This window comes from Rhipicephalus microplus, unplaced genomic scaffold (assembly GCF_043290135.1).
Source record: "Rhipicephalus microplus isolate Deutch F79 unplaced genomic scaffold, USDA_Rmic scaffold_82, whole genome shotgun sequence".
Classification (NCBI taxonomy): domain Eukaryota; kingdom Metazoa; phylum Arthropoda; class Arachnida; order Ixodida; family Ixodidae; genus Rhipicephalus; species Rhipicephalus microplus.
The window spans coordinates 704,332-715,569 of record NW_027464654.1 but is presented as its reverse complement, the minus strand read 5'-3'; the positions used below and the strand labels follow the sequence as shown (position 1 = coordinate 715,569).

General features: G+C 47.1%; 1 long non-coding RNA gene across 1 annotated transcript; it reads left to right on the top strand.

The window, feature by feature from the left end:
* The first annotated feature begins 215 nt into the window (after positions 1–215).
* Positions 216–2,192, top strand: LOC142790212 (uncharacterized). Its single transcript, XR_012889399.1, has 2 exons — positions 216–910; positions 2,080–2,192. It is a non-coding gene; the product is annotated as an uncharacterized LOC142790212 (long non-coding RNA).
* Positions 2,193–11,238: the final 9,046 nt, after the last annotated feature.

The following is an 11,238-nucleotide window of genomic DNA, read 5'->3' as shown; positions in this document are numbered from 1 at the left end:
TAGGTGAGCAAACGCCGCGAATATCCGCTGCCCGATAATGTTCTGTTTCGCAAGGAACCCGAGCGATGGCGCTACGAACTTTGCCCCAGCTTCCTCCCCACCTCTCGGTGTAGAAAAGCCCTGTGACGTTGGAAAGCAGCGGCACTCATTTATCGTCGCCACAAGCGCTGTGTATGTGTTATGCGTCATCTTCTCTGTCCAGTCCTGCAGTCCTGGATGCGCTATACCTCAGATACAATACCCTCGCCGCGCCATCAACCTCCTCCTTTATCGCCCTCTCTTTCGCCGCACCGCTCTATGCGTGTCGCGTGGTTGATATCGCGTGATAACACGACTTTCTCAGATTTGGGAATCGTCGCCCATATGCCGGATGTGCTTTGCGGAATTTGCCAGCAGCCCGCCACAGTCCTCATACTCACCAGCCATCTATCGGCATGTCACAAACGAGAACATAATCAGTCCCTCCCCGCCAAGCGCTTGCTACGCGGCATTCGCTCTCCTAAAGTATTCTTGCACCATGTTCCAGACCGATTTTTGTGCCACGCGTCAGCGCATCGCCATTCCACTTCACGGCATTGGCTGCACCAGCTCAAACCACGTGATGTATAGTATACATATACAACGAGCCTCATATTCAACGTAGCGGCAAAAGCGTCGGTGGTGGCTCGAATCGGCGAAAACGCAAACTGTACCCGCCCGTGCAACACGACAAAACCGAGCTACAAGGACGCTTTGATTGAGAGCCTGGTTTCGACTACGATGACCGAGAACACTGGAAGAAGGTGCAGCAGCATTGACTCGGCATGCCCAACGTGCCTCGCTTTCGCGCAGCCGGCCGAATCCACTGTCGCCGGTGTGTCCGATCGTGTCGTTTCTGCCTGGTGTATCTTTCGGCGGAACGTTTGAAAAGGTGCAGACAGTTTAATTCTTTTCCGTGCTTTGCATGCATAACTAGACTTCGGTATGAAATTCAATGCTCACTGACTGGGCAAAATGAAGTGAAATCTCAAAGTAGCGAAAGCAGTGGCGGCATGTAGGCCTACACTACAAGGGCAGAATGAATGTGAATGTTTTGGCTTCGCTTCTCAAATGTGAATGCACCGTTACGGGACTAGTGGTTCTCGCAAGAGTATTGAAGTTGGATAAAACGCCACAATATGTTGCCACCAGCTCTGCCAGCACTGTCAGTGGTTTTGGTAATCTGTAAAAACGTGAGCAATTAGAATTTAACTCATAAACTAAATACTTACTTTTTTGTCATTTATTCTAGATGACATATAGTCTTCCAGAGCTTACGAATGCTCGATATTAGGATTCTAGTTGATAGCGAACTAAAGAAGAAACCAATAATTCATGTCAAATACTGTATGCAAATATTCTACGGCATGTGTTAGATAGGCCTAGCACGTGTGTGTCTGAAATTCCGTGATCGAAGCGAACCTCGAATGCCTTTGCGTATCACGCACGCGCAATAACGCTGAAGCGCTTCTTATAGGCTCAATTTATGGTGCCCTGATTATTGTAACGCTATTTAGCCTCACTTAAATTTTGAGACTTCCAGTCGTGAATCTTGGCTCAAGTAGTTGTACGAGTTCTAGCACCGGCAAATTGGAGGTTGAATGAACAAACATGCAAATAAAGGAGCTACAAGTGCCTAAGCCAGCACGTCATGAACCAGCAAGAATTTTTTAATTCAAAAAGAAGGAAGTATTACACGTGACTAATTAGAAAAGCGGTGACTGCGTTTAATTGGTCCAGGTCAAGCCTTTACCATGCACTGATACAGACAGCCACAACAAATACGAATGAATGGCCCAGATGTTAACGCGACAAAGCGCAGCTTCGAACTCTCTTATCTCATGTGTTTTTCACGCATATATTTCATGAGGTCGTGGGGTTGACAAAGGCCGCATTAGGTGGGTTAAAGACGAAACATTCATTTTGGTGAATTGTCCCCGGTGCCCGGCAAGTCATAGACGCTGCAGTAAATTGATATCAGTGGAGACGAAGACGAAGTTTTTCCTGAGTGGAACGCTGGTTTCAGTCTCTGTTATTTTTTCTCGTTTTCTTTGGTGCTAGTGGAAGATGCCTGCGGAAATGGACGTAGAATCACCAGGGCCTCCACCCATACGTTCCGCGTCGTCTGTGGCCACTCTAAGAAAGCGCTCCGGCCACCCAAGTGACGTAGACAGTGAGGACACGCTGATGTACTCTACGGCCAGTGATGAGAGCTCGGATGAAAGTGACTTTGTGCCCATGGCAAGACACAAGGCGAAGAGTAGGCTGCTTACGACATCTTCTTCCCAAAGTAAGGCCACCACGAATATTCAAGAGCCACCGGTTCACACTATTTTGTTTGTCCCGCTGAATGCCGCTGACAGCATGAACCGACTTAATCGCCAGGTCACGTCTATGACACTTGAGGCGCTCGTTCCGGGACAAATAACAGACGTGAGAATCAATGGCCGCAAGAATGTTCTGGTGATAGACGTTACGCAACGTACTGCTCTCGACGTATTGACCAAGGTGAATGTGCTCGGGAACATCAACGTACGTTCTTTCATACCAGATGGCAAGGCCTCTAGGGCAGGCGTTATCTACGACGTCGACACCTCTATCAGCGATATTGATTTTCCCACTCTAATCAAACCAGTGACGGAAGCTACTATAATCTTGCAAGCCCGCCGTCTCGGGAACTCACGATGCGTGAAACTAGTTTTTAAGGGTGACAGCCTTCCAACTCAAGTAAGAGTTGGTCATTTCCGACACACAGTACGGCCGTTCGTGCCGAAACTTCTTCAGTGTCGGAGGTGCTGTAAAAAAGGACACGTGAGTGCTGTTTTCACAAGTTCTGCTGTGTGCTCCCGATGCTCGGAGTCGCACAACACGGAAGCCTGCCAGGAAGAACATCGCAAATGCGGCAATCGCCAAGGTCCTCACGAGGCGTCATCAAAGCAGTGCCCAAATGTGAAGAAGGAGATGCAAGTGCTGAGGCAGATGGCCAGAGACGGTTCTACCCAGAGGGAGGCTGCTGCCAAAGTGAGGCGTCGGCGTTCGGGCCATAGGAAACCTCCTAGGACATCCTCTGCCAAGGCCAGGGATACACCGATACGCCATATCACGCACTCACCACCACAAGCATCAACAAGTGCCAACAACAAGCATCCTCAGAAAGACGCAAGAAACATTGACCCTGACGCGTGGCCAGCGCTGCCGTCAGTGACACCACCAGGAGAACGGCAGCGCTGACATGTGATAGTATGTTCATTTTCCTTTGCAATACGTAATTTACGACATATGTGTGAATATTGTAGGTACTGAAACCGATACCCAGCACCACCACCAGATGTCACGGGTCGTGAAGTGAGCGAAGAGAGCAGACTGCAAGTCGAAACTGTTCATTTCGACCGAACATGTGGCCACGTCAAAGGAACGTCAGATTACAGCGAGATACTGGCACTGATAGTGGCGAGGAGAGCGTCGGCCGTAGATCGACTGACAAGCGGCGAAGCGTGTCGTCATTTGCGCCCTTGCCATCGAATAATCTAGCATTATCGCAAGCGGTACCGTAGGTTCTAGAATAAACTGTAATGTTCACGAAGTGGCGTAATCTTAAGAAAATAATCTACTGCAGTCCCGAAGCTTTTCGGACAGTGTAGGCGCGGTTAGCGCTGAGAATGACAGACAGAGATAACGGTGCAATAACAAAACTTTATACGAGGGAATGTGATAATTTAATAATGAGAACTGACTGACAGTTTTGCGTTGCCAGAATAATCTGTCAGTTCATGTGAATTTTATGGCACGTGTGAATTTCATCGCAAAACAGAAAAACAAAAGAAAAGATAAACAGGTGCTTTAGAGTTTCAATGAATTACTATTTTATATGCGTGCACAAATACGCAATGAGACAGACGATACAGGAAAAAAGCAGGCTTACAACTACCCCCCCCCCCCTGGAGAGGCGGAACGCTTGTCGCCTCGTTTGGCAGGGAAGACATGCAGGAAAGATAGATATAGGTAGAGAAGGAGAGAGAGAGAGAGAGAGAAAACGAAGCCTCGGACAACAATACTACATGGGCTTCGATTTATAATGTGCCCTTTTGCTTGCATGTTTCGGATTTCTGTTCATAGGAAAGACTTCCATCTCTTTCTTCTCGATTGCTTGTGTATACGTTTACAAGCTGCCTCGTTTCGCACATGCGTGGTACCCTCTTTGTCGCTGTTGAAGTGGTAGAAGTGTCGTCCGTGGTGCTTTTTTTACTAACGGAATCAAATAGTTTCATTTAAAATAAAATGTGCGCAACCTGAACACATGAGTGGGGCACTGCCTGCTTGTTAGCCTGTGGCACCCGAGCATAGAGGAATGCACACTCGGGGTTTGCCATTACATGCAAGTTTTCCTCATTGTCCGAATCTTGATGAGCCTCGTTTTGCACAAGTTGTGCACTCGTGCGTGTGGGGACCTTCAGGAGGCAACTGTTTTTTTTTTTTCACCTCGACGAATTTTCGTTGGTTTCACTCATAGAGTTTTCTAAAATTAGCTAGAGGGAACTCTGGCGCTGCGATCGTTCAGCGACCTTGGGAATGATGTGTAGTCCACACATTTGCCTAGTCTTCATACTTGCGGGCGGCGAATACTTGCGGCTTCGTTTACTGCTGTGTTTCGGATTTGTTTTGAAAGAAAGATTCAACCCTTTTGAACTTCGCGACCCAATTTGGAAAGGTAAGTCGAAAAAAAAAAATACGGTGGTGAAGCGCAATCGCTGAACATTTGCTGTTTTTTTTTTTTTCGTGAGAAAACAGCTTCAAGCCACACGAACACACACGGGGCCAAAGGCAGGCCAGAAGTGCGAAGTTTAGACAAATGTGTGTACTACCCATCATTCCCGTGCTCACTGAAGCGCCGTGCGTTGCAGCTCCCATAGACACTAGCGCCAGAGTTCCATCTAGTTTATATTAGGAAACTCTATGGATTCCTTCTTTTTCTCGGAGTGTGGGGTGTGCGACGCCACGTTTTTAGCGGCTGTGTAATAGCGTTATCGTCGCGAATGATCAAACAGGCAACATTGGTGTGCAAGCTTCCCCTGTGTAGGTCTTTTTAGATCATTTTATTGGCAGCATCTTGCAACGCTATAGTGGTGAGTCAGATGTCGTCGTGTGGCCCCTCAAAAAACGACTTTAATATTGACGTCTTTTTGTCTTGTATTTCGAATTTTCTGGGCCGAATACCTCTGGACTGCGTGCCCTTATTGTTGCCGTTCTTGTTGCACTAATCTTCCCACCTTGCGGTTTAAGCGGCTAAAAAGAAGGGTTTAAGCACTATTGAAAGCCTCTTTCAAAGGTACATCTGTTCTTTTTCTTTTCCTTTTTTTTTACCTCCAGCAGTCTTCCTTGTAGGTAAATACTTGTGAGATGCAGATATTATATACATTTATCTGATAAGCAGGCAAAGTCACAATGGTATTTTTCTTTTTTTTTCTCCTTGCTTTTTTTTTACTCACTGGTCCTTTCACAGTACCTTTATTGAGGAGACTGATAATTGATATCATAGACCCGAGAAGCGCTAAAATGCACTACAGCGCGCGTTCGCATTTCTTTTAAGTTCTTTCATGGGCACACCCGCTTTCGTTAAACCGTAGGCCTGTTATCCTACAGAGAAGCCACGTCAACTGAAATAAGATTCTGAAGTGATTTTTCAGGTCTACAAGTTAGCATTGGCCTTGGTACCTAGAACACACTGGGTTCGAGGCATTTTTTACTGACCCCTGCCCAGTTGAGTGCAGTGTTAAGAAAAAGTAGGGTGCTGAGATACATCAAACAACAGGCATTAGTCGTAAGGCACCAGATACAGAGCAACACAGTGATCCCTAATTCATCAACTTTCACGTACTCATAAGGTGCGTCAGTAATTGCGTGCTCAATGCATGCTATAAAACCAAGAAAACCTCTTTGCGTGCGCAACCCATGCCTGATTCTCGGACTTATATTCATGTTATAACCTAAACCTGTTATGTAAAAGGGCTGATTACGTATATGTTCATAGCTATGTTTTGTGTCTTCATAACTGACTAGTGATCTCACTCGACCATTTGTTCAGGGCAGCCTCATCTTGTAAGAGATATCGATGAAAACGACTGAAATTCGAGCATGGAAAAAATACTGACAGGCTCCCACTTTGGTAAATTTTAGTTGCGTCCGCATCGTTTACCGGTTTGGCTACCTCCAGTTGAACCTATATATCGTCAGTCATTCGAATGTATGGATGGTGCGTGTGTACAGCATTTCAGCAATCTCTATGCTAATTATTAAAGTACATACTTCATTCCGGCAGCACGTACATAGACCTTCCCAGTGCGTTGTTGCCGTAGCCGTCATCTCCGTGCTACGCATATGTATCTACACTCTAAGCCGAAAAAGACTAAAGTGGGGTATGCCATTGGTCCTTTAGGGGTCTAAATGCGCTGCCACAGATTTTGAACCAATTTTGGACTAACTGCGGGAATAACTGCTGGGGCTCAACTGTTACCCCAAGCACTTACTCCACTTGGTTTAAATGTTGGCCCCAGTAATATGCTCCAGTGAGACTAACAGTTGAACCATCTGGACCAATGACAAAAAATATGGCGACACTGCGTTTGTGCAGTATATTTTATGTTTATTCCAATTTAATCAGCACTGAAGATCATAGTATGTTATTCATGCAACACACACACACACACACACACACACATACATACGCACTATTATTTCAAAGTAAAACACCGTAAACACTGACTGCCCGCGCCGTACTGTATACAGAGAACAGACTCTCGGGTATATATAGCACAGTATTTTGACCTCCCATCTAGTGCCAGTGGGCGACTTTTACTCTGCTTAAGAAAACAATAAATATTGACACCGTAACGCGAAAATTTACATGGGCTTATTCGTAGCACCGATGCGCATCGATCTTTTAACATGGATCCATCTAATCTTCAACATGCCTCCAGCCCTAGAATACGAATTATCAGCTGGTATTCGATCATGTCGGCCGTACCAGCGTTTTCAGTGCTGGCGCACGAGTCCGCAAACACAAACATAGCAGCGGCGCTTGTGCGGAAAAGCCGGCGAAGCAGCCGCAGGCGCCCCGCCGATGCCATACCGTGTCGGCTTGCCGACGGCGTCGCTAGGCTTACGACGAGTACGGCTAAACGACCGCCGGCGATCGCAACATGCGGCTCGCGTGAGATTTTCGTCGACGTTATTTTATAGTCACAAATGAACAATAGGTAAGTGCCCCATGTTCGCTGTGTCTTAACGAGGGATGTAGATATCTGCATACTTTCAGCGACGAGACCGTTCGCAGGCACGGTTCTTTCATCGTGCTGGTAAGGCACAACCTGTGTACCGCTGGCCGCACGATTAGTCGTATCCGCGATCGCCTACACGTTGGATTTTTGATAACGATTGTCGCATGGATAAAAAGACATAAGTTTGTCTGAGCTACTATTTTTGTGAACTTGTACGCGACGTTTCCTTCGCTTGTGCCGGCAATGCACTCACACCGGCAGCCCGCTTGATACCGATGACGTATGAAGCCTACTTTTCCTATATATCGCTTTGAACTTGTGGTCACTGTGTAGGTACACGACCGCTGATGAACAGCTTACCTTTATTAGCATTGTCAGTGTTCACCGTAGTTCGAACTAATTCAGCACATTGAAGCGAGTTATCCGCATTGCCCGTGTTCGGCGATTTTCACTCGGTTTCGGCCCGCCCGTGCCGGCATGGTGGAAACGCGAGGGCGCTTGCTGTGTGCACTGACTGCGTGTTGTACTACTTGCCTCTAATGACATCTTCTGTTTGTTTCGTATTACTTCGCTTTCACAGTGGCGTATAGCGTATATAACTTGTTTTCATTATCGCCGACCACGCCGAGCATTGCAGTGCAGCATCGACAGGAGGCGATCGCGGCGCAGTTGCCCTCCCCGTTGGTCCCTTCATTGCCGGGCGTTTGCGCAAGACACGCATTGTCACACATTTAGTCCCTGTTGGACGAACCGTTCGTCCATTGGTTTAAAGACTGCAGATAGTCCAACTTTGCCGAATTTCGGCTTAGAGTGTATGTATAAATAAAAGTCACAAAGGAAAATAAATCAAAATAAGGAAACACCGAAACGCGTCACGAAGATTGAAACTTGCGACCTCTCGCTTCGCAGCCTGCCGCGTTCGCGGCCACTTCTCACCAGTGCCGTAGAATGCTAAGGATGAGCTCTGTATATGTACAATCTACCGCTGGTGCTATGCAGAACTCTGAGCTTCTTCTGCCTGTACAGTGTATGTCACCTGCGAGATTGCCTGAAGGGCGCGCTTTTGAGGAATGCCCGTAGGTGTTGTTTCTCTTTGGAAACTGCGCCTGAGAGGCGCACTGAAAAGTGGTCTACTTATCCACCACCGCCGCTGTTTATTTAGTGGCCGTGTCTCTACCCACTCGCGATGTGGAACGCCGGGTACACGAGGCGTCGAACGACACCTTGCGGCAGAAGTCAGAAATCTCATTCCAGGAGTTTCAGTTTTCAAGGAGAAAAAAATCTATGAACGTTGGGCTACAGTGCGCCGCTTCAACAACCAGCAACAACTGTGGCAGTTGTTAGTTCACGCTCGTATACCTGGGTGTTCTTTTAAAGCGTCCATGTGGTCGAGCAGCAAGCTGCAAGTGTTGAGGTGGGACCACTATAAGTTCGTGGTCATCATGTGCGTGTTCTTTTTGCGAGTCATTCGCGCTTCAGCGGCGCACTGAAAAGTGGTCTACTTATCCACCACCGCCGCTGTTTATTTAGCGGCCGTGTCTCTACCCACTCGCGATGTGGAACGCCTGGTACACAAGGCGTCGAACGACACCTTGCGGCAGAAGTCAGAAAGCTCACTCCAGGAGTTTCAGTTTTCAAGGGGAAAAAATCTATGAACGTTGGGCTACAGTGCGCCGCTTCAACAACCAGCAACAACTGTGGCAGTTGTTAGTTCACGCTCATATACCTGGGTGTTCTTTTAGAGCGTCCATGTGGTCGAGCAGCAAGCTGCAAGTGTTGAGGTGGGACCACTATAAGTTCGTGGTCATCATGTGCGTGTTCTTTTTGCGAGTCATTCGCGCCTCAGCGGCGCATTGAAAAGTGGTCTACTTATCCACCACCGCCGCTGTTTATTTAGCGGCCCTGTCTCTACCCACTCGCGATGTGGAACGTCGGGTTTGATGGATGGATGGATAGATGGATGAATAGATGGATGGATGGATGGATGGATGGATGGATGGATGGATGGATGGATGGATGGATGGATGGATGGATGGATGGATGGATGGATGGATCGATGGATGGATGGATGGATGGATGGATGGATGGATGGATGGATGGATGGATAGATGGATGGATGGATGGATGGATGCATGGATGGATGGATGGATGGATGGATGGATGGATGGATGGATGGATGGATGGATGGATGGATGGATGGATGGATGGATGGATGGATATGGCTGTACCCTTTAGATCGGGCGGTGGCTAGCGCCACCAAGCCGTAATACTTAATGAACTCAAAACTATATTTATTTTTTTCCTTAAAAAGTGAGTTTGAGGATTCGTACTTTGCAGTGAAGAGTTTAATTTTCACTCGTGCCTTGACTTGAGCCACCAATCAGATAACCTCCTTCTAGTTAAGTCTACTTGCTTAAAGTCTATTTTGCCCTCCCGGTCCCTAAACCCCAGTGCTTTTAAAAACTCTGTGCCATCATCCTGAACTATAGGGTGAAGCCCTTTACAGAACATTATCAAGTGTTCGGCAGTTTCTTCTTCCTCTCCACACGCACTGCATACTGTGTCTACCCCTTCGCATTTGGCCCGATATGTCTTGGTTCGCAGTACTCCCGTCCTTGCCTCAAACAGTAGAGAACTACCCCGAGTATTATCATAGATCCTTTCCTTGGCAATTTCCCGCTTAAAAGTTCGATAGATCTCTATTGCGGACTTCCTAATCATGCCCATTCTCCACATGTCAGTCTCCGTTTCCTTCACTTTTTTCTTAACCGAAAGTTCTTTTTGGTTTGGCCACCTGCTGTTTTCTAAGTATTTACCAGTCAACTTCCTGGTTCGCTTCCTCCATTTTGTATCGACATTCTTCATGTACAAGTAGCTGAAAACCTTCCTAGCCCAACGCTCCTCCTTCATTTCTCTCAATCGCTTCTCAAATTTTATCTTGCTGCTAGCTTCCCTGCCCTCAAATGATGTCCATCCCATATCACCTTGTACTCCCTGATTTGGTGTATTCCCGTGAGCTCCTAAAGCAAGCCTACCTATTCCACGTTGCTTAATTTCTAATCTTGCTTGAACTTCTGATCTCATGCACAAGACCGCATTGCCGAACGTCAGCCCAGGAACCATGACCCCTTTCCATATTCCTCTCACAACATCATACCTATTGTAATTCCACAGTGCCCTATTTTTCATCACTGCTGCATTCCTGTTACCTTTAGTGGTCACGTACATTTCGTGTTCCTTCAGGTACTCGGTGCCATTGCTTATCCATACGCCCAGATATTTGTATTTATCTGTTATCTCTAGCGTGACCTCCTGTATCCTAAGCTCACTACCTTCGTTGTCATTGAAAATCATGACTGCTGATTTTTCCTTACTGAATCTAAAATCTAACCTATCTCCCTCATTACCACAGATGTTCATCAATCTCTGCAAATCTTCCTTGTTATTGGCCAATAGCACTATATCATCTGCGTACATTAATGCTGGTAGTGCCTGATCAATAAGTTTTCCTTGTTCTACCCACTCTACACAAGGCGTCGAACGACACCTTGCGGCAGAAGTCAGAGAGCTCACTCTAGGAGTTTCAGTTTTCAAGGGGAAAAAAATCTATAAACGTTGGGCTACAGTGCGCCGCTTCAACAACCAGCAACAACTGTGGCAGTTGTTAGTTCACGCTCGTATACCTGGGTGTTCTTTTCGAGCGTCCATGTGGTCGAGCAGCAAGCTGCAAGCGTTAAAATGGGACCACTATAAGTTTGTGGTCATCTTGTGCGTGTTCTTTTTGCGAGTCATTCGCGCTTCAGCGGCGCACTGAAAAGTGGTCTACTTATCCACCACCGCCGCTGTTTATTTAGCGGCCGTGTCTCTACCCACTCGCGATGTGGAACGCCAGGTACACCAGGCGTCGAACGACACTTTGCGGCAGAAGTCAGAAAGCTCACTCCAG